The following is a 21,019-nucleotide window of genomic DNA, read 5'->3' as shown; positions in this document are numbered from 1 at the left end:
AATTCAAAGGGCTAAGGGAAAATAATCTATATCTGTCTATGAACGTGAGTGTATTTAAGTTTCAGCATAACTACGAAACAACTAAACGAATCGCCACCAAGTTTGGCACATGTACCAAAGGTGGGAATTGATAATTTTTGAAAAGCACAGATACTTTCTACACTACTCAGGGTAATCATGGAGGAGATCTGTAGTAAGTTCACTGACAAAAAAGAAGTTAAATCAAAATTGATTATAAGGTTATTTTGAGGGTGAGAGAGAGAGAGAGTAGCAAGTGCCCCGAACATGGAAAGTGTAAGGGAAAATTGATCGGGTTTTACGAAAAATTGGTACTTCTTTACGAGTACAGTATATTTCTAGCAACTGAGAGAGGTTCACAAAAATATTTACAAGAGGAAGAGGAAATAAGTACTCCCAACATTGATCTGAATTGACGAAATCATACAATCAATGTGCATTTTATTATGTAAATTGAGAAAACTGTCGACTCAAGGTGATGGAAATAGGATTACAACAACATTTGTATTAACTGAATCATTATTCTATAGGTTTTCCTCCCCGATGAATGACCAAAATGGTTAAAGGCAGAGTAAACTAAATGATATAAAAAAGTTATTCTATAGTTACGAATGTTGTTATGATAATAAACAGCCTTTCGTTTAAAAATAATCATTATCCGATGGAAAATTTTGAGCGATTACATGGAAATAAAAATGTCATTAAAATTTTTATAAAGAGGAGGGAGTAGCAAGTGATTATATCCATGAAAGCCAAAGGTATTGTGACGAGGAAGTACGGAAGTACGTTACAAGCACATATAGATATGAATCTCGGAGGTTACTAAGAAGGTATTTATAGAGAGAAAGGTGTTTTAAATGTTCCTAACAAAAGGGTGGCCCGGGTTGGTGGTTCAATGCATAGGGCGCTGGTCTTACAAGCCAGTTGTCGTATGTTCGAGCCCCGATCTGGAAGGATTCTTAGTGTCAGTAGGATCCATAGTACTAGCCATGCAATGATTCTGTACACTAAGAATCGGCTGCGAAGTCTGTTGAAATCATCATCATTCATTCTCAGTCTGAACATGAACGGAGTATTGTTCGATCGGGTTTCCGTCTAAGTTATGTTTCACTACAAGAGTATTTTACTAAGCAGGACAATTTCGAGAATTTTTTTCGGCCTTCCCTTCACGAAACATTTTCGAGCAACGTCGGGTAATTCAGCTAGTATTATATATGAGAAAGGTATCATTACACCACTAGGTGGATTAAAACAGATTTTTAGACACAACTCAGTCATCGCATCGTACCCCCCAAGTGATGCCAACGCGATCCGTCTTTTTGGCAAACAATTTGATGGGTCGAGTGAAAGGAAAGGTGATGGCATTAGTGATAATTTGTAATTGTAATTTTGTAAATCTTAAATCTGTAGTTGTTTTCTATTTCCTGAAAACTCCTTAATCGGTTTAATTTTGGTGAGTAAATATGTGTGTGGATTATTTTTTCCATAAATACGTTTATTTCTTAAGGCAGTTTACATAAGCTTTTCTTCGCCGTAGATGTGTCGCTATTTTATCGACTGTTATTCCGATTGATTGAATTCGAAACCAGTCTGCCTTTTTAATTTTTTAGCAGCATAAAAATTGTCAGTCGAAATGTTCTCTAATCATTTGTTGGTGGTTGACAATGAAAAAGTCGCCATATCCAAAGAATTGACTTTGCAGCCGTTTAATTTCAATTGGTTCAATTACGATTGGAATAAATGTATGTGTGTGACTTTGATAGCGAAAAATAGCACTATCCTGTCGTTATTCAAATTTCACATGTGAGACAATTACGTTCGTTCGAAATCCTTGATTGAGAAATCGACAATCAGAAGTTGTTACCGAATGCATGGCTTCGCATGCACTATGAGCATAAATAATTCCGACGGCAAATCCTGTCAGTATGTAGAAAGGGTAGGAAACGCACTGGAATGAGCTGATGTCACTTAGACTGATTTTCAGCAGAATAATTATCGGAAGAAGAAATTATGTTATCAAATGTTATCAAATGGATGGACAAATATTGTTTCAATAACAGATATATTGCAAGGGATATTTTACTACTGCGTTGGATAAATCTAGTATAAATAGAACGGATCAGATCCATTCGTTTCAATCAGTTTCAGTTTCTCAAATCCATCGGAATCATTAGCTCCATCCGCACGTTTCCCTCGATCGCCGATGCCATGATCGGAAAACCCAACCCGTCGATGCTAAGCTTCTAAAACCAGTTCGTTTTGTATTTCAATAAACCACCACCTAATAAGAGTCGCTTTCCGTTGGGTCCCCCAGATAATGTTGCAGCTCGTGCGAGTGTGAAGCACCCATTGACAGTAGTGCCATTGATGATGGACCAGGTTCGTCGATGGGATTGCCCAGATAAGCGAGAACCAGCTGGGGCCCCGTAGTTTGTTACGTGACGCAAATAACATGCCGGTCCGAAATTTATTCCCGTTCATCACTATCGCAACGATATGGCACTTCTCGTGTGTATAATCCTAGCTTTCCGCCGTTTCTACCCGCCGACCTCACCAAACCGCCATCGCCGCTAACCGCGAAAAGCTTTCAACTGTTCATGGATCAATTAAAATCTTCTCCATACTGGGACACTAAGCAGCACACAGACAGTATGGCACTTGTTTCGCAGTCCTGACTGTTGTTCGGTACCGAACTCAGCGATTCAGAGTAGGCAAATACGAGAGGAATTTAGTCACTAAATTTTGAAATTTGTTACATCCGAGTTTCGAGAATACAGGAACGGATGTGGACTGGGCAATATGATCCAATGGAAAGGGTTCGCTTCCAATGTTTTACTTCGAATGATGAATTCTAAGAAATGTCCTTTTCAGGTAATCCCACACGTTTCTCGGGCATGAACATTTCAAACTCCTGAGCAAAGCTGATCGATTTTGGTTGATACACAAGCACCGTCGTAGGCCCAGTTTCCGACTATAGTCACATTTGCTCTTTTCGTGTTCGAATCTGCCTCCGGGTCCGCAGTTGACAACTTGTTGTACACAGCGGACTTTGACTGGTGTTTCGCCATAAATCCCTCATCGATAAGCCGTCTGCGAGGAAGTCCATTAGTTTTAATGGCAAAAAAAAGGTACGATGCCAGACAAACAAATGAGAGAGAAAAAAAAACATTAATCCACATTGCCACCCGCGGGTTGCACGCAGAGCCCCAGAGGATATCTGTCCCATCCTTCGGACCATCATTCCATATTCGGTTCCGGTCAGTTCGGAGTTTTGTACTGTGTACAGAGACCAATTGTAGCGAGGGACATTGCCGGGAACAAGCCTTGCTTACTAGAAATGTAAAAGGCAGAGCAGAGAGCGCGCGCCTTCGTAAATGAAGGGAAAAACAAAAACAAAAAACTTATCGGACGTTAGTTCCTACGGATTTCGTTGCCGGGCAACGTTCGGAGAGGGGGTGGTGATGGTGGCATTGGAAATGGATTAAATCGGATTCTTTTCAATTTTTTCCTATCGGTAACAGTCAGTCCCGGTGGAATGCCGGGGCGAATAGACTTCGCTCAATTGAAATTATTGGAACGTAAAAATGGGATCAGAGATACAATTTGAGCCTGTTTGCTATTTAATTTCCTCGGGTAAGGTTCATTTATTGCCACGTTTATCGTACTTCGTTGCATGAAAACTGTCCTTAACATTTATTTTGTGTAGATAATTTCTTGTTTAATTTCACCATTTATCCCTTTCGATTAATTTTTATTGTTTGAAGATATACTTAGTCCGTAATGGATGTAATAACACTTTTTTCGCTTTGTTAAGCATTTAGTGTAAATGTGACTTAAAATGCCTTGACATTAAGGGATTTTATTTTGATAAAAGACACTGGAAGCAGTGAAAAATAATCTTCTTGGGAGTACTCAAGCGCAGGGCTTGTATTGTGAATCCTCAAACGAACGAAGCAACAAAAAACATCTGCTGTGAACACTTTGCTTGACATAGCTGAATGAGAGACCTATATTAGAGAGAAACTGGATGCGTGAGAGTATATGCTACTGAGCAGACCAATTCCCCTTGCCAAGTAAATTGTCTGTGCTCTCAGTCTCAGTTAACACATGAACTAAGCAATCCATGACAATGTAATGAAATGAAGGGTTCGCTCTCGTTAGTATTGTACGAGAAAGAAGACCTTGCTTCACGGCGTGCTACAAGATGCGAAGCAAACTCATATAGGCAATGTTTACGGTTTATTTTTAAAGTGTAGGTTTACAGAAATCATTTTTAACATTCCCAAAAATTGACTATTAATCAAATGTGCAAGTGCGCAGATATCTGTACTTCTGTTCATTGAATTGATATCGCACGTTTTGACGTAGGACTGCTCTTTGAATTCTATATAGGAATGCGAAACAGTGATCAGGTCGCATCGAAGAGATAAAATTATACATTTGTTTTTGCAATGACTGAGCGGAAACATATATTGGTGAAGCCAAATGAATGAAAAACTAACAGAAAAGATGATGTTAAATAATTATTTGAATATTTTAAATTGGAATGCTCGATCTTTGAAATCGAGTGAAGATGAATTTTATAATTTTCTCTAAGTTCACAAAATTCATATCGCCATTGTGACAGAAACTTTAATCCACATCGGTCGTGGAGTTATCATTTTTGTCCAACGGCAAATTAAACATCGAATTTTACCTTCTTTCAATACTAAAGTTATTGAAAGCTTGGGAATCGAAGTTGAAACCATTCATGGAATTTATTTCATCGCTGGAGCATATTTGCCATTCCAATGCACCGGCGAACAATTAAATTTCTTTAAAGGCGATTTGCAAAAACTCAGAAGATATCGATCGAAATTTTTCGTAATAAAGGACTTAAATGCTAAGCATGTCCAGTGGAATTGTAGACAAAATAACCGTAATGGTAAAATACTTCATAATCAAATCTCAGCTGGTTACTTCACAGTTCTTCATCCCAGTAATCCTACTTGTTTCTCTTTCGTGAAAAACCCGTCTACAATTGATCTGGTTCTAACGGATCAAAGTCACATTTGTAGTGAACCGATTACACATGCTGACTTCGACTCAGATCATCTTCCAGTAACATTCAGACTTTCCAACGAAGCTTTAATTAATCCAATTAGTTCTATATTCAACTATCATAGAGCTAATTGGTTGGATTACAGATCTCACATTGAAAATCATGTGGATCATGAAACTATTTTAGAAAATTCTGCGGACATCGACACAGCAATTGATAATTTGAACCATTATATTATCGAAGCTAGAAATCTTTCAGTTCCCAAAGCTCAAACTAAATTAAATTCTCCTATCATCGATGACAATCTTCAACTACTCATTCGGTTGAAGAATGTTCGTCGAAGTCAATATCAACGTTCTCGTGATCCTGCTATGAAAAACATAGTTAAGGATTTACAACAAGAAATTAAACATAGATTTACTCTTTTGCGAAATGAAAATTTCGCTAAAGAAGTTGAACAAATTAAACCATATTCTAAACCTTTCTGGAAACTTTCTAAGGTTCTTAAGAAACCTCAGAAACCAATTCCTGCTCTCAAGGAAGGAAATCAAATACTTCTTACAAATGGCGAAAATGCTCAAAAACTTGCTCAGCAGTTCGAGAGTGTACACAATTTTAATTTGAACGTTGTGAGTCCTATTGAAAATGAAGTCTCACTGAAATATAATCATATTTAAACCCAAGTGTTATCACAAGATGACATTATTGAGACGAATTTTGATGAAATTAAATCAATTATTAGGAAACTTAAAAACATAAAGGCTCCTAGAAAATAATGGAATTTTTAATATTCTTATTAAAAATCTTCCCGATGTTGCCTTGAGACTCCTGGTTAAAAGTTTCAACAAGTGTTTTTCATTAGCTTACTTCCCAAAAAGATGGAAAAACGCTAAAGTAATTCCTATCCTGAAACCAGATAAAAATCCAGCAGAAACATCAAGTTATCGACCAATTAGCCTACTTTCTTCTATCATTAAACTTTTTGAAAAAATTATCTTGTTGAGAATGATGTCTCACATTCTCACATTCTCAAATTGAATGGCTTGGAATTGACATGGTCTGATCAAGCTAAATACTTAGGTTTAACGTATGACAAAAAACTCACTTTCAAGGATCACATTGAAGGAATCCAGGCAAAGTGTAATAAATATATTAAATGTTTATATCCTCTTATAAACAGAAATTCTAAGCTCTGTCTGAAAAACAAATTGTTAATTTATAAACAAATTTTCAGACCAGCCATGCTTTATGCAGTACCAATTTGGTCAAGTTGTTGTTCCAGCAGGAAGAAAACGCTTCAAAGGATTCAGAATAAAATTCTGAAAATGATTTTGAAGCGTCCTCCCTGGTTTAGTACAAATGAGATACACAGACTCACAAATATAGAACCATTTGATGTAATGTCACATAATATTATAAGCAAATTCCGACAAAAATCGATGCAATCTTCAATTGAATCGATTCGCTCTCGGTATATGTTAGTAAGTTAGTATATAAGTTCCTTTTTCCCATTACACAATACAAGTAGGTTTAGAATTTTCCCTACACAAAATTCTCAGAATTGCGGAAGCAAATGATGTCCTCATGGTAGTAACCAAATCATATATATATATATATATATATATATATATATATATATATATATATATATATATATATATATATATATATATATATATATATATATATATATATATATATATATATATATATATATGTATACATATAATAGGGCTGAAAAGTCACCACTTGTGGCTAAACACCCAATTTAAATCCTAATAATTTAATTTTAACTCATATTCCAATAAATAGTTATTTAAAAAAAACAGAAAAGATGATTTATTGGAAAAAGATATGCTCAGAGATAGGAATCGAACCAGGTTCGATGTACGTTCTACTATGTCTGACTGGCGTTTTAGAGTGACTGAAACAAGATTCAGAGTGGCGAAATGGTAGCGCGAATGCACGGAATGCATAAGAACGCAGGTTCGAGTCATGTCTGTAAGCATATCTTTTTCCAATAAATTATCTTTTTTGTTAGTTTTTCATTCATTTGGCTTCTCCAACATATGTTTCCGCTCAGTCATTGCAAAAACTAAACTAGGTAAGGCGGCTTTACGTCAAATCAACTAAAATAAAAATAAATATATTTAAGATAATTGGTTGTCGAAACTTTAATAAATAACGAACAATGTATAATTTTCCATGTTTACCAAGCCGTACTCATAGCTTCCCCCAAATAAGACGACAATTTCGTATGCATTAAATCTCTTTGCAGTTCGCATAGAATGGACTGAGACTCTTCCCACAATCGAAATTATTATTGAATCGACTTTCATTCTGTGCGATTCGTTTGTGCCATGGAAAAGGATTCTATGCTCATAAGATTTATGTGGGTTTTATTGCGCTTTTGTTGAGAGAAAATGTTTTTTGTAGGAGTTCTGCTGTTTTTCTCCATTCGAGATGCTGAACGCTGGGTATTTTGAGATCTCCGAGATCGTAAATTTATGTTTGACGCAAAATATCTTAAAACTGCCTTAAACGTCGAGGTAACACCAGATCTCGACATTTTATGCGACTCTGAATGTCTTAGAATTGCATAAAATGCAAAAAAGTCGATTCCGGAGTTCCAGAGTCGATTTTTTTTCAACAAAATTTTTTGAGGTAACAGACATTGGTATCAAAAAAGAGAATATTCGGAAATCTCAAAATTCCAGTTTCGGAAATCTCAAAATTAAAAGGTCCAGAAAATCGATTATAAAAATAATTTTGTTTTATATGACACTAGATCTCGATGTTTCATATAATTTTAGTACATTTGGCATGAAAATATGTACTTCAACTTCAACAAGTTTCTTTAATAAAAAAAAACTAACTAACTAACTACTTCAACCTCAACATTTTCCTGAGTTACCGAAAGGTATTTCGCCTAAAGTCGTTTCGCTGAAAGTCATTTCGCCGATTCCTGCGATATTATCAGGTGTACAACTTTGCTTCCGCCGTTTTTTCCAAAATTAAAAGCTTTATTGCGAAAAAGTGCTTACAGATGTACTATTCAAAGTATTGTCCGTCGCTAGTGACAACTTTCTCCGATCTTTCCGGCAATTTTCGGATCCCGGCTCGAAAAAAAGAGTCCTCTTTTGACGCTATCCATGAAGCAATCCATTTTTCCAACACTTCGAAGGATTGAAAATGTTGATCTGTCAGGCCGTGTGCCATCGAACGGAATAGGTGGAAGTCAGAAGGGGCGACATCTGGGGAATACGGCGCGTGGGGCAAGACTTCCCATTTCAGCATTTCCAGGTACTTTTTGATCACTTTTATGACGTGAGGCCGAGCATTGTCGTGTTGGAGGATGACTTTGTCATGTCGCTCTTGAGGTTCCTTCTTTCTGAATCATGCCCAGGGCTTTGAGACGTTTTGAAATGGCTTGCTGACTCACTCCCAATGATTCGGCAAGCTCTTCTTGGGTTTGGCACGAATCTTCATCAAGCAATGCTTCTAGTTGTTCATCTTTGAAGGTTTTTTTCTCTTCCACCACCATGTTTGTCTTCGACATCGAAATCACCATTTTTAAAACGTTGAAACCACTCCCGACACGTTCTTTTACTCAAAGCAGCATCACCGTAAGTTTCTGAGAGCATTCGATGCGCTTCAGCTGCATTTTTTTCGAATTGTAACAGAAAAGTAAAACTTCCCGCAAATGGCGAAAATTGGGCACATAAACAGACTTTTTCGAGTGTGAATAATACGAAAACAAGAACAACTGTCACTGAAACGGCGATGACAATTCGTTAGGCACTGTGCACACTCACTTCAAAGGCATTATCATCAATGTATTTCGACCTATCGGAAAACGGCGGAAGCAAAGTTGTACACCTGATATAATTGGAATTGATTTAATATAAACACAAATGAATGAAAATACGTTCACGTCCGTTTTGTTGACCTACAATTGTACTTCTTGAATAAAGATCGACTCATAAACCTCAGAACGAAGTTTCCAAGGAAACTCGTTGACTATTAGCCACTAAGTATCAAAGCAATTGCATAGGTGTATCTACCAAGCAAATATATGTGGTATTTTCCGTTTACTAAGTGAACAAATATCTAATGTGGCCTCGCCACATTGATATGATTCGTGTGCTGTCCGACCTCGCTACCGGTCGTTTGGACCCAACTAAAGTAAAGAAACTTAGCTTTGAGTAGACCGGGCAAACGAGGTGGTTACAGGTTTGTATGCAAGATGCCGCCGCTTCCGACGGCGGGTCGGTGGCCAACTCATAATAACACAAAAAACAGTAATATTATGTATTCGAAATTACCCTTTTAGTGAAATGACCTATTCGGCGAAACGACTTTCGGCGAAATGACCCACAACACAAAAAAAACAATCGAAGGGTGTCGTCGCACTTGCAATGTTTTAGTCCTTATCAACATCGCATGACTTTCATATCTCGACAGTGGGACAGCGATTTTTTTGGTAGAAGTGTTATTTTACTCTGGTTCGCCTTTTCAAAATGAGCCAAAATTGCTTAACATAATTATTTTAACTCTATATCATCGGAAAAATGTTTAGCAATTTACGATCAAATTTACAGCTCAATTGAAGAGAATCATAAATAACGAAAAGAATATTTTCTAAAACTTTTGGTCCTGGTTCAGATTTCAGCTCTGGAACTTAGGTTCACAATCCAGTTCCAGAATTTGTGTTTAGATTCTAGGTTTCAGATTTCATTCCCAGAACCAGAATACAGCTCTAGCATACAAATTTGTAATTCAGATATAGAATCAAATTCTATAATTCTAATGCAGAATCAAAAATTCAACTTCAGAATCCAAGTCCAGAATGCAGGAGTAAGTCGAGAGTTCAATATTAGGGATCAGGTTCATAATTCTTTTTCAGAATTCAGCTTTCTATTCGTGATTTATGATGTAACACTCAAAAGAGCTACAAGTATTTACTAAAATTGAAAATGTTACTTGAGATAACCTTACAGGAAAATGAAATAATGTGTGTTCCTCTTTATGGTGTTTGTTGAAAAAATTGGAGGGGCGATTATTTTTGAGTTTTGAAATGTTCACTACCGCTCTGCTCAAGCAACACTAAGTGGCACAATACCATCCAATATAGGTGCCATTTTATGGAACGCTTCATCCAGCCTCTTTCATTAAAGTCACGTTTTTCTTTAATTATCATTTACCAAATACGCTTAAAAGGTATGGCTTGGTGAACGAAAAACGGCTATAGAATTCCAATAACCGGAAGCAGCGTCGCTACAAAGGTAAAGCCAAACAAAAGATGTCCCTACCTCCGGCCCTCATCAGCCTGACTTAACCAAGCGCCAGGTCCCCGTGTTTTTTCCCTAGAAGCACTTAGTCAGATTAATGGTTGCTGTCAATGGGACGAGCTCTTGAATAATCGATTGATTGTTGCTGCTTTGATTTTGAAAACACAATCGGTTAATGGTAGACTGTGCCGACTCTACCGTGTTGGAAGCATGCCATATAGACGATCAAAAAGACTCCAGAAATTAATGTTTGCGAATCTGAACTCCTGGAAGCTTTCCACTCGCTACCTGTTTTCCTCAATATGTGGAATGTGCTAACAGAGACACAGGCCTTTGGATGACAGCCTTCGGTTACCCATGTCAAAGCTTAGGGAACACAATAAGAATTGCTTCGAATGAAGAGTCATTTGCTAATCGCACTGGATCCGCACCCCGTTGTTAGCCGCAAACAAAGCCACAACCGAAATAAAAGTGAATGGCAACAAGAACACGACCCGAACACAATTGACACAGCCGGCAGCAGGCCATGCTTGCGAGGACGCGTGCTTCAGTTCGGTCGTCGTTGAGGAGACCGTCACGACATCCATCCGACAGACGAAGCTGTCAGACGAAGCCTGAAAGACGGCGGAAGCTTTGGAAATCGATGCCCGGCATCTGAAAATATCCTTAAATCACGCCATGCAGTGATTAACATTTACACTTTGGGTGGGTTCTTCGAAGGGAAAGCTGAAAACCGCACCACAACCGGAAGACGATATGTTACAAATGGCGTTGGACAGCACTTTGTTCGGCATGGCATGAGTTAGTGGTTTCCGTGGAAATGTAATGCGGTAAAAAGGAAAAAAAACCATTGGACCTATTGTGCGGAGATTGTGAATCGAACCCTGCGTGGCTTCGTAAACGCAGACCCTACATTTTTGCAAAGATAATTACTAAGCAATTACTTCTCTACTTCAACAATTTGTTCAGTTTGTTTGAAAAAGCCATTGATGAAGCAGAATACGTCGTTTGTTTGGGGTCTTTGTTGTTTACGTTTGATGGTTTTTGATATAAATGATTTGAAAATTGAAGGGGTATGCAACAAAATACAATGAATCGTATCTCTTGATTCCACCACGTTTTTATGATCCTGCTATTGCAGCTAAATTTAACTGATCTTTTGACGTACCAAAATCAATTATATCACAATTTTGATTATAACAACTCATCATTCAATTAATAGGACTATTTTTTACATAACTTGTTCTATACGACTTTTCCAAAAATATGTTACGATTTTTTAAGTAACGAATAAGTTTATAAATATTTATTTGTGAAAGTAATGTTGCGGATTGAATACGTTGCGAAATAATGTCGATTATGAAGTAAAGTATTACTAATTCTTGTCTACTTCGTCCTTACGAATTCGTACCTGATCGAAAATAAAAAAAAATTTACCCGAACCCGAGATAAATTTTTCTTCCAAAACCCGAACCGTATCCGAAAAAAAGCTCGATAAAAGTGGAGTGCTGTATATTGTTGTTTTATTAACATGGTAGCGAGTTCTTTGGTGTACATCTTTTGCGGAATACAATTCAACTTTACAGGTAATAGAAAGATCATTCAACATCTGTATAAGAATATGTAGAATGTTATCTGAATTAATCTGCATTATTGCATATTTCTTAGTACAGTGAAATTTTTCTTCTTGTTGGGTAAATTATAATTCAACCATAGGCCTGAACAAGTGCCAATACTAGCCAATCTCAAGATCTAACTTTTCAAAGCAATATTGAACGGCATACATAATTTTGTGGTAACAAGAAGGGACTCCAGAGCCTCCCAGATATTTGGGCATAGCATATCACTCGATCCCTCGTCGTTTCGGCCAAGTGCTTCAATTAATTAGGAAACAGTATTCGGCGAATTGCATAGTATTCTACTTTTCAACCAATATTTAGGAGATTTGTAGGCATGCGTTTTTCAGAACACTTGTAGGATATCTATTGTAAGATTTGTGAAGAACTTTGACAATCCGGAAGTTGCCATCATAGATTTTAAACTACTTCCGAATATTCAGAATTTGCCACCTAATCATTCAACCCGTTCAAAAAAATGCATACTTAAATTTGAAACTTTATTGACAAAAAATTATCATAAATTCAATATTTGTAGTATTGTCCATCACAAGCCACTACTTTTTTACATCCTTCTGGCAATTTACGGACACCCTTTTCAAAAGTTCGATCGGTTTCACCGCAATCTTCGAATCGATCCATTTTTAAGATTTTATCGTATGTTGGTTCTGGTCAACCAGGCCAAACTGCATCGACCGGATCAAATAGCAATCGGAAGGGACAATGTCTGAGCTAGCTAGCGGATGAGGTAGGACTTGCCATTTGAGTGATTTCAAATATGTTTTAACGTATTTACTATTTTATTCATATTGAAATAATAAAGAACTCCCTACAAAAACATTTTATTCTCCACGAATTTCGACATTTTCACAGTAAAACAAAGGATTGTTGTCTACGCTTCTACGCTAAAACTGATTCTGAAACAGTATGACAGTAGCTTTCCAACGCAAATTTGGATGGAAAGATCACTGAAATATATTAATCAAGCTATGGCATTTACATTTTTATACAACCTAACTTCGAGTCGACCGGTCAAGCGACAAGATTACCGAATTGTATGCAAGAGGCCGCCGCTTTTTTCGGTAGGTCGGGGTGCTCGTTTAAACTTATTTAAAAACATAGTATTATTAATGATACTTTAAAGTAAGTAACTCTTTCGGCGAAACGGTGAAATAGCTTTTGGCGGAGTGACCCATTGGTCGAAGCTGCTTTAATTTTTGTTCCGAATATTGCAGGAGCAGTTTTTCATGTGTTCCATGCACTGGCATTAAAGTGCAGTCTCGTAGCTCATATCAGAGTTCATTGAACCACGACGTAGAAATGTGGTTAGGTTTTGAACACTTACAGCTCAGTCAATTTTGTATCAATTATTAATATTATTTCACCATTTGATTGAAAATATTTCGAAGTTTCGATTTGAGTGCATCAAGTCACGTATGCTCAATTTTATATGTATTATTGATACTTTGATCAATAGCGAGAAGTGTCCTATTTGTCAGCTAAAAATCTAAGACACTATGCTGGCTTACTGGATTTCCCTAACGGAGACAATGGATTCGAAGGAGTAAGCGTTCTATCAACTGGAAAGCCTCGCTCTGATTGGTCAATTGATGCAAAAGCGAAGCTGTAAGGAAGAATGCGAATCTATAAATATAAGCTAAATTATAACCAACGTTTCAGTTTTCTCGTGCAAAAAGTGGCAGAGGAAGGTAGCTGCTAGACAACAATACACAAAGCGCTATAAAACGGTTTGAAATTTTAATTGGTTTGCTTTGATCTTGTTTCATGCGAGTTTGGATGAAATGTTTGGTTATGTCGTTTTCACCTGAGAAAATTGCAAGTGTCCCAGGGTAAATTTTTGGTGCTTAAAATAACTTTCTGATATAAATAGGATGAACACGTTTAATTATTGAAATCGCAGAATGGTAGTGATGGTAGAGAACTTAACGCTATGAAAACTAACTGCATGCATGCAAAACTTGAACACAAGCTTGGCGAAGAGAAGCTTAAATATCGAAATCCGTTTCGCTAGTATGTACGAAGGTATAATTGCATATATTTGGGCTAATGATGTAATTTCGTCGGATACGTACAACGTAAAAAAAAACAGCGTGAAAAAACCGTGTAATTTTGGAAATCCGCATAAAAAAACTGTGATTGAATTGCAAATATCGATCATTAGCAATTTTGGTTGTCTTGTTCCACATCAATAGCTCGAACATCCCCATGGGGCTGATCCTTGTAGTTTAGAAAAATTGTACACCTAATATTTTTCGATAACGGATAAAACTCCAAACAGTTTATCATTTTCGTTCCTTGAAATCGATGTTTCAGTTGAACTTACGGTTTACTGTTCTAGAGCAAATTGTGACCGTCGAGATGTAGAAATTATCGTTTCATTTATATTCCCTGGAGCCAACTGCCACTTTTGAAAATAATTAATTATTTTCTTTATATTTTATTATAGTAAAACATTTCAAGAATATTATGTGAAATTTTCATGCCTATTGGGACGAAACTCTGGAAGTTATAGTCCTTTATCTATGGCTCTCTCATTCTGCGAAGAAGCAAGAGCTCGACGCACAGGCCCAAGATTTCTACTTCGATTGACTTCATAACTCGACAAAACATTCTTGAAATGTTTCATTATAATAAATTATAAAAAAAAATATGATTTTTTTATAAATGTTAGACCCTACGGGCCCCATTGATTTTATAGACAAAAAACTTTAAACGTGTTTTTCTCGAAAGCAGGTTTTGAAAGTCCGTATCCATCGTCATTCAAAAACTACTGCACCAATTATGTTCAAATTTTGCACACACTTTCTACATATAAAAAACCAGACCCGAACGTTTTCCTTTTTATTGTTTGTTACTTTGGGGAGGTTTCACAGCTATGAAATGGAAGATTTTTTAGTGAAAAATCGTAGTTTTCACTTTGAACAACCACCAAAAATTTAAAAAATAAAAAAAAAATCAAACAGAAACGTTGGGGTCTAGAAAAACTTCTACTCTAACTTTGCAGCTTTGATTTGTTCACTTTTGATAAGTCTACGCTGAGATATAGTGGACACCGTAAATCATGTGACCCATTGGTCGAAGCTGCTTTAATTTTTGTTCCGAATATTGCAGGAGCAGTTTTTCATGTGTTCCATGCACTGGCATTAAAGTGCAGTCTCGTAGCTCATATCAGAGTTCATTGAACCACGACGTAGAAATGTGGTTAGGTTTTGAACACTTACAGCTCAGTCAATTTTGTATCAATTATTAATATTATTTCACCATTTGATTGAAAATATTTCGAAGTTTCGATTTGAGTGCATCAAGTCACGTATGCTCAATTTTATATGTATTATTGATACTTTGATCAATAGCGAGAAGTGTCCTATTTGTCAGCTAAAAATCTAAGACACTATGCTGGCTTACTGGATTTCCCTAACGGAGACAATGGATTCGAAGGAGTAAGCGTTCTATCAACTGGAAAGCCTCGCTCTGATTGGTCAATTGATGCAAAAGCGAAGCTGTAAGGAAGAATGCGAATCTATAAATATAAGCTAAATTATAACCAACGTTTCAGTTTTCTCGTGCAAAAAGTGGCAGAGGAAGGTAGCTGCTAGACAACAATACACAAAGCGCTATAAAACGGTTTGAAATTTTAATTGGTTTGCTTTGATCTTGTTTCATGCGAGTTTGGATGAAATGTTTGGTTATGTCGTTTTCACCTGAGAAAATTGCAAGTGTCCCAGGGTAAATTTTTGGTGCTTAAAATAACTTTCTGATATAAATAGGATGAACACGTTTAATTATTGAAATCGCAGAATGGTAGTGATGGTAGAGAACTTAACGCTATGAAAACTAACTGCATGCATGCAAAACTTGAACACAAGCTTGGCGAAGAGAAGCTTAAATATCGAAATCCGTTTCGCTAGTATGTACGAAGGTATAATTGCATATATTTGGGCTAATGATGTAATTTCGTCGGATACGTACAACGTAAAAAAAAACAGCGTGAAAAAACCGTGTAATTTTGGAAATCCGCATAAAAAAACTGTGATTGAATTGCAAATATCGATCATTAGCAATTTTGGTTGTCTTGTTCCACATCAATAGCTCGAACATCCCCATGGGGCTGATCCTTGTAGTTTAGAAAAATTGTACACCTAATATTTTTCGATAACGGATAAAACTCCAAACAGTTTATCATTTTCGTTCCTTGAAATCGATGTTTCAGTTGAACTTACGGTTTACTGTTCTAGAGCAAATTGTGACCGTCGAGATGTAGAAATTATCGTTTCATTTATATTCCCTGGAGCCAACTGCCACTTTTGAAAATAATTAATTATTTTCTTTATATTTTATTATAGTAAAACATTTCAAGAATATTATGTGAAATTTTCATGCCTATTGGGACGAAACTCTGGAAGTTATAGTCCTTTATCTATGGCTCTCTCATTCTGCGAAGAAGCAAGAGCTCGACGCACAGGCCCAAGATTTCTACTTCGATTGACTTCATAACTCGACAAAACATTCTTGAAATGTTTCATTATAATAAATTATAAAAAAAAATATGATTTTTTTATAAATGTTAGACCCTACGGGCCCCATTGATTTTATAGACAAAAAACTTTAAACGTGTTTTTCTCGAAAGCAGGTTTTGAAAGTCCGTATCCATCGTCATTCAAAAACTACTGCACCAATTATGTTCAAATTTTGCACACACTTTCTACATATAAAAAACCAGACCCGAACGTTTTCCTTTTTATTGTTTGTTACTTTGGGGAGGTTTCACAGCTATGAAATGGAAGATTTTTTAGTGAAAAATCGTAGTTTTCACTTTGAACAACCACCAAAAATTTAAAAAATAAAAAAAAAATCAAACAGAAACGTTGGGGTCTAGAAAAACTTCTACTCTAACTTTGCAGCTTTGATTTGTTCACTTTTGATAAGTCTACGCTGAGATATAGTGGACACCGTAAATCATGATTTTAAGAAGCGTCTTAAAAAATACCTCTTCACCGACTTATTTCTCAATATTTTTTCACGAAAAAACTACAAAATGTTTTTATCATGCAAAACATTGGAATTTATTTTGGTGATTGATAGTTCTGGAAAAAATTCGCAAAAATGATGATTGTTTTCATCGTTTGTTCGAGAGTACAAGAATCAATCTTTATTCAAGAAGTACAATTGCAGGTCAAAATAACGGACGTTTACGCTATCATCTTTCATTTCTTTATCCTGAATCAATTAGGGTAAGGGCTCTCTATTTCATCTCATTTGTAAGAACATCGCCTCAAAACCCCGATTTAGCCACTAAAATCACAATAACTTTTTCATATTACTGCTTCATTCGCCTTGCTCCACGTTGAGAATTGATTCACATTTCTTGAATATTTAACTAATATTCATGAAACAGCTAAAAACACTTATGATGTGTTCACTACTCTGCTCCTAATTTCATCTCAATGGATTTTTATCCATCCTATCGTTGGTCCTTTATTCATCCTATAAATTAGTAATGGCGACAGCAATCAAAACAAAATATTCCACTATTACACTCCCAGGTTCAAAATGACAGAATTCTTCTTAAAAACGGACTAATGCCAACTATGAGACAACACACGATATTTTTAGAACCAGTTTGGTATCATTTCAACGTTTAAAAAATTTTCGGTCGTTTCCGTTACCTTTCGCTTTAAATTTTAAATTGAATTGCAAAGTTAATTTGGTGAACTTCAAATAAAACCAAAAACGGAATTGTTACTATTTAGGCATTAGCCCTTCTTAAAACAAAATGCAGAGCCGGAGATGCCATTTATACAGATTTATCTGTATTGTATAAATTTTTGCGTTCGCATACTGATTTAAATCAATGCACAAATTTTGTTGATGATACGGGGGAACCGAGGGGAACGTGCCATTTGAGCCAATTTGTTCTGATAACTTGTACATATTTAAAACCTAAACTTACATTTAAGTGAATTAAACCGAAACCTAAAATAATTAAACCTATAATTAAATGAACTTGATCTAAGCTCCGTGAATTTACAACTAATCTACATACTATAAATTATCATATCTTAAATTCTACTTATTATAACCCAAATATATAATATGAACCACCCTACGAATGCGCGCATAAAATGTATAAACAATGATACATTAAACGAATTCGATATCCGAACCAACAAAGGCAAGTGATCGCGCTAACGATCGTACACCGAAGTTACTACTACACACATACAATAGACTGCCTACCGTGTGAGGAAGATTGTGCAATAGGCATCCTTCGGGAGTAGTAAACCAAGTCCCGTATAGTGCACATATCCTCTGTCGAGCGATATTTTCGGTAGTAATTCATTTGGTGCAGTAGTTCAACCCCCCACAAAGTGCAGAGAATAAGATCATTGCTAGTAGTGCTAATTAGACTAGCGAAGAAAAAGGGCCTTTAAAAGTGAATTCAACCTTAAAAGAAGGGTAAAAAGGACTTAAGTGTAGTGCAAGCCGGGTAATAGAATACGGCATTGAATCGACGGTTATCACCGGTGTAAGCCATCTGGGCCGTCAACTGAAGACGGAAGAAAACCCTTTGGATACCGGACAGCAAGTAAGTCGCCCCAACAAATTTTATACAGATTTCCTAAATTTAATACATATTTGTACAGGTCCATAAAACGTGAAAAATTAAAAGTAAAAAATTAAACTTTTTTCTCTGAGTATCTATTAGTATTTGATTGCAGTGATTCTTTATAAGTTCATTAATCAACGGACAAATCACATGTTAAAGTGGAAATCTTTTATGCAGATAATTGATTATGATTAACACCATTTTATTAGTGAAAATAGATAGAGCAGATATAGACTTTCTATCCAAAGTAATACATATTTTCTATAAAAATGAAACGATGAAACACACACACTTCACAGTGTTATGTTGACGTATAGCGGAACGAAACCAGTGCTACTAGATTTGCAACAATGGTGATTTGAATAGTATTTAACACACTCTTTCTGGTAATATTCGAAGCCGAAACAGTTTTATTGAAATATTAATTAATATCAATAATATAATTAAACTAATGCCACGGATACCAAAAAAATACTTTTTGATGATAATTTGAAGAAGAAAAACAATTTTTGCTTTGTAACATTATGAGATAATTTGGCAACTTTGCGAAACCAAATGAGATGAAAAAAAGCGCAATCGAGTGAACTAAGTGAAAAACTTTCATCTCATGTTTTTGAAGACTTTCATTGCTTGTCACGTAATTTTTGAAGTTTTTAATTGTTAACTAAACAAGTGGCAAGTGAACATTACTAATTATGAAGTCATCCAACTTTCAATGGTAGTGTAATTGTGCGGAATAGTAATCATGTTTTGAAACGAATCGATTAGTAGATATTCAGAAACATGACGAATTGTAAATCTTGAAATGAAAATGTGTCCTAAATTGAAAAGTGAGTTTATTTTAAATGAAAAAACGATCACCGAAGAATTTAAAACCATTTCTTTCAATTGGAAAGTGTGACAATAGCTTTTATAATCATTTTAAAACATTTCACAGTTTGGTTCAGGTAGGTTGTAAAATATTATTCATGTTTAAAGTAATGAGGTGACGGGATGAGATGGAAATAGAAGCTCAGATGAAATAGGGAACCGTTACCCTATAATTACGATATTAAGATCAGAGGGAATAAAAGTCATTTTCATTGACTCAAAAGGAAAGAGGAAAGAGCGACGTTGACAATTATACTGTCTCTTTTTTCAATGAGAAACGAAAATGCTTTGTCTCTCTTCGTTTGTTCTGGTGTCGGTCATTTACGAATGTGACAGTAAAGTGTTGAAAATGACCGTTTCGGCGAAACGGCATTCTGCAAAATGGTTATCGGCAAAATGACTCGTTCCCTGTGCAAAAGAAGGGTCGGCAGAGCAGGTAATTTTTTAGGAAGATTGCAAGCATCAAAGAGGTGACAAATGTTACATAATAAATAAATATCGTACTCTAGATCAATTTTATTCAAGTCAGTAAAAAAATTGAAATTTAACTTCGTGCAAATCAAATAAAAACATTGAAAATAGCAGCCCGATCAGTAGCATCTGCGAAAATAAGGTTGCAATTTTGTCATGGTTTCGATAGTTCTCATGTTTATTACATTGGTAAAATCTTGCATTTTATATAGAATAAAGCATGTTTTTCCATGGCGTATTTTCAATAAAGTTCATAATAGATGTGAAAGTTGATGCATAAAAACTTAAAACCGCGCAAATATTCGAAGGCTCGCCAGAAAAAAAACAGCATTTTACTATTCGAGTGAAAACAAGAATGGCTTATTCGTACACGGAACGACCGAAATTAGCTCTGCGCCTAATTCGTATTACTGTTTTTGAATTAGTTGATCTTAACAACAAAATTTCCAAAATAACTATAAAATTAGTTAAAATTTAGAGTTTACTGTGCTGAAAAAAACTCTTATTTTTAGAGAATGTGTTTAGTTGGCGAATATTCTGGACACAAACCAGCAATATTTCAATCCAACACGAACTTCTCATTGACAACAAATTTTGTTATTAAAATCAGAAAATTTGTTTCTGTTTATCTATCACCATCATTACTGAAGGACAGGACGAGAAAACAAAAATGAAATTGGTTTTATTAACAAGTTTATTAGCTAAAAACTCATGAGAAGTGTCAAAGCAAAACAATCCATAAAAAAGCTAAAAAGGACAGTCTTGTTGAAACTGCTTGCAAATTGTTTAGATGTTTTTCGCATGTGTTACGATATATCCATATATAAATTTCGATATGTAAAAATGACGTAAACTGTTAGTGGAAAGTGTATTTATTCAGAATTTGTGCGCATTTAAAGCGATAGTGCGTAATAATGTTTTTACGCGAAACAGTGAAGTGAGTTTCGAATGTTGCACTCTAATTGTATATGTCAAATGATGTTTTTTGTATCTTCCAACCTTCCGGGCTACGCCGTCCGATGTATTACTTGTATTCGGTTTTTGTTTTCCGAGTGCTCAAAGTTTTCAGCGAGAGAGTCGATTT

This window comes from Malaya genurostris, chromosome 2 (assembly GCF_030247185.1).
Source record: "Malaya genurostris strain Urasoe2022 chromosome 2, Malgen_1.1, whole genome shotgun sequence".
In the NCBI taxonomy this organism is placed as follows: domain Eukaryota; kingdom Metazoa; phylum Arthropoda; class Insecta; order Diptera; family Culicidae; genus Malaya; species Malaya genurostris.
The sequence above is the reverse complement of the archived record's forward strand: the minus strand, read 5'-3'. Positions refer to the sequence as shown.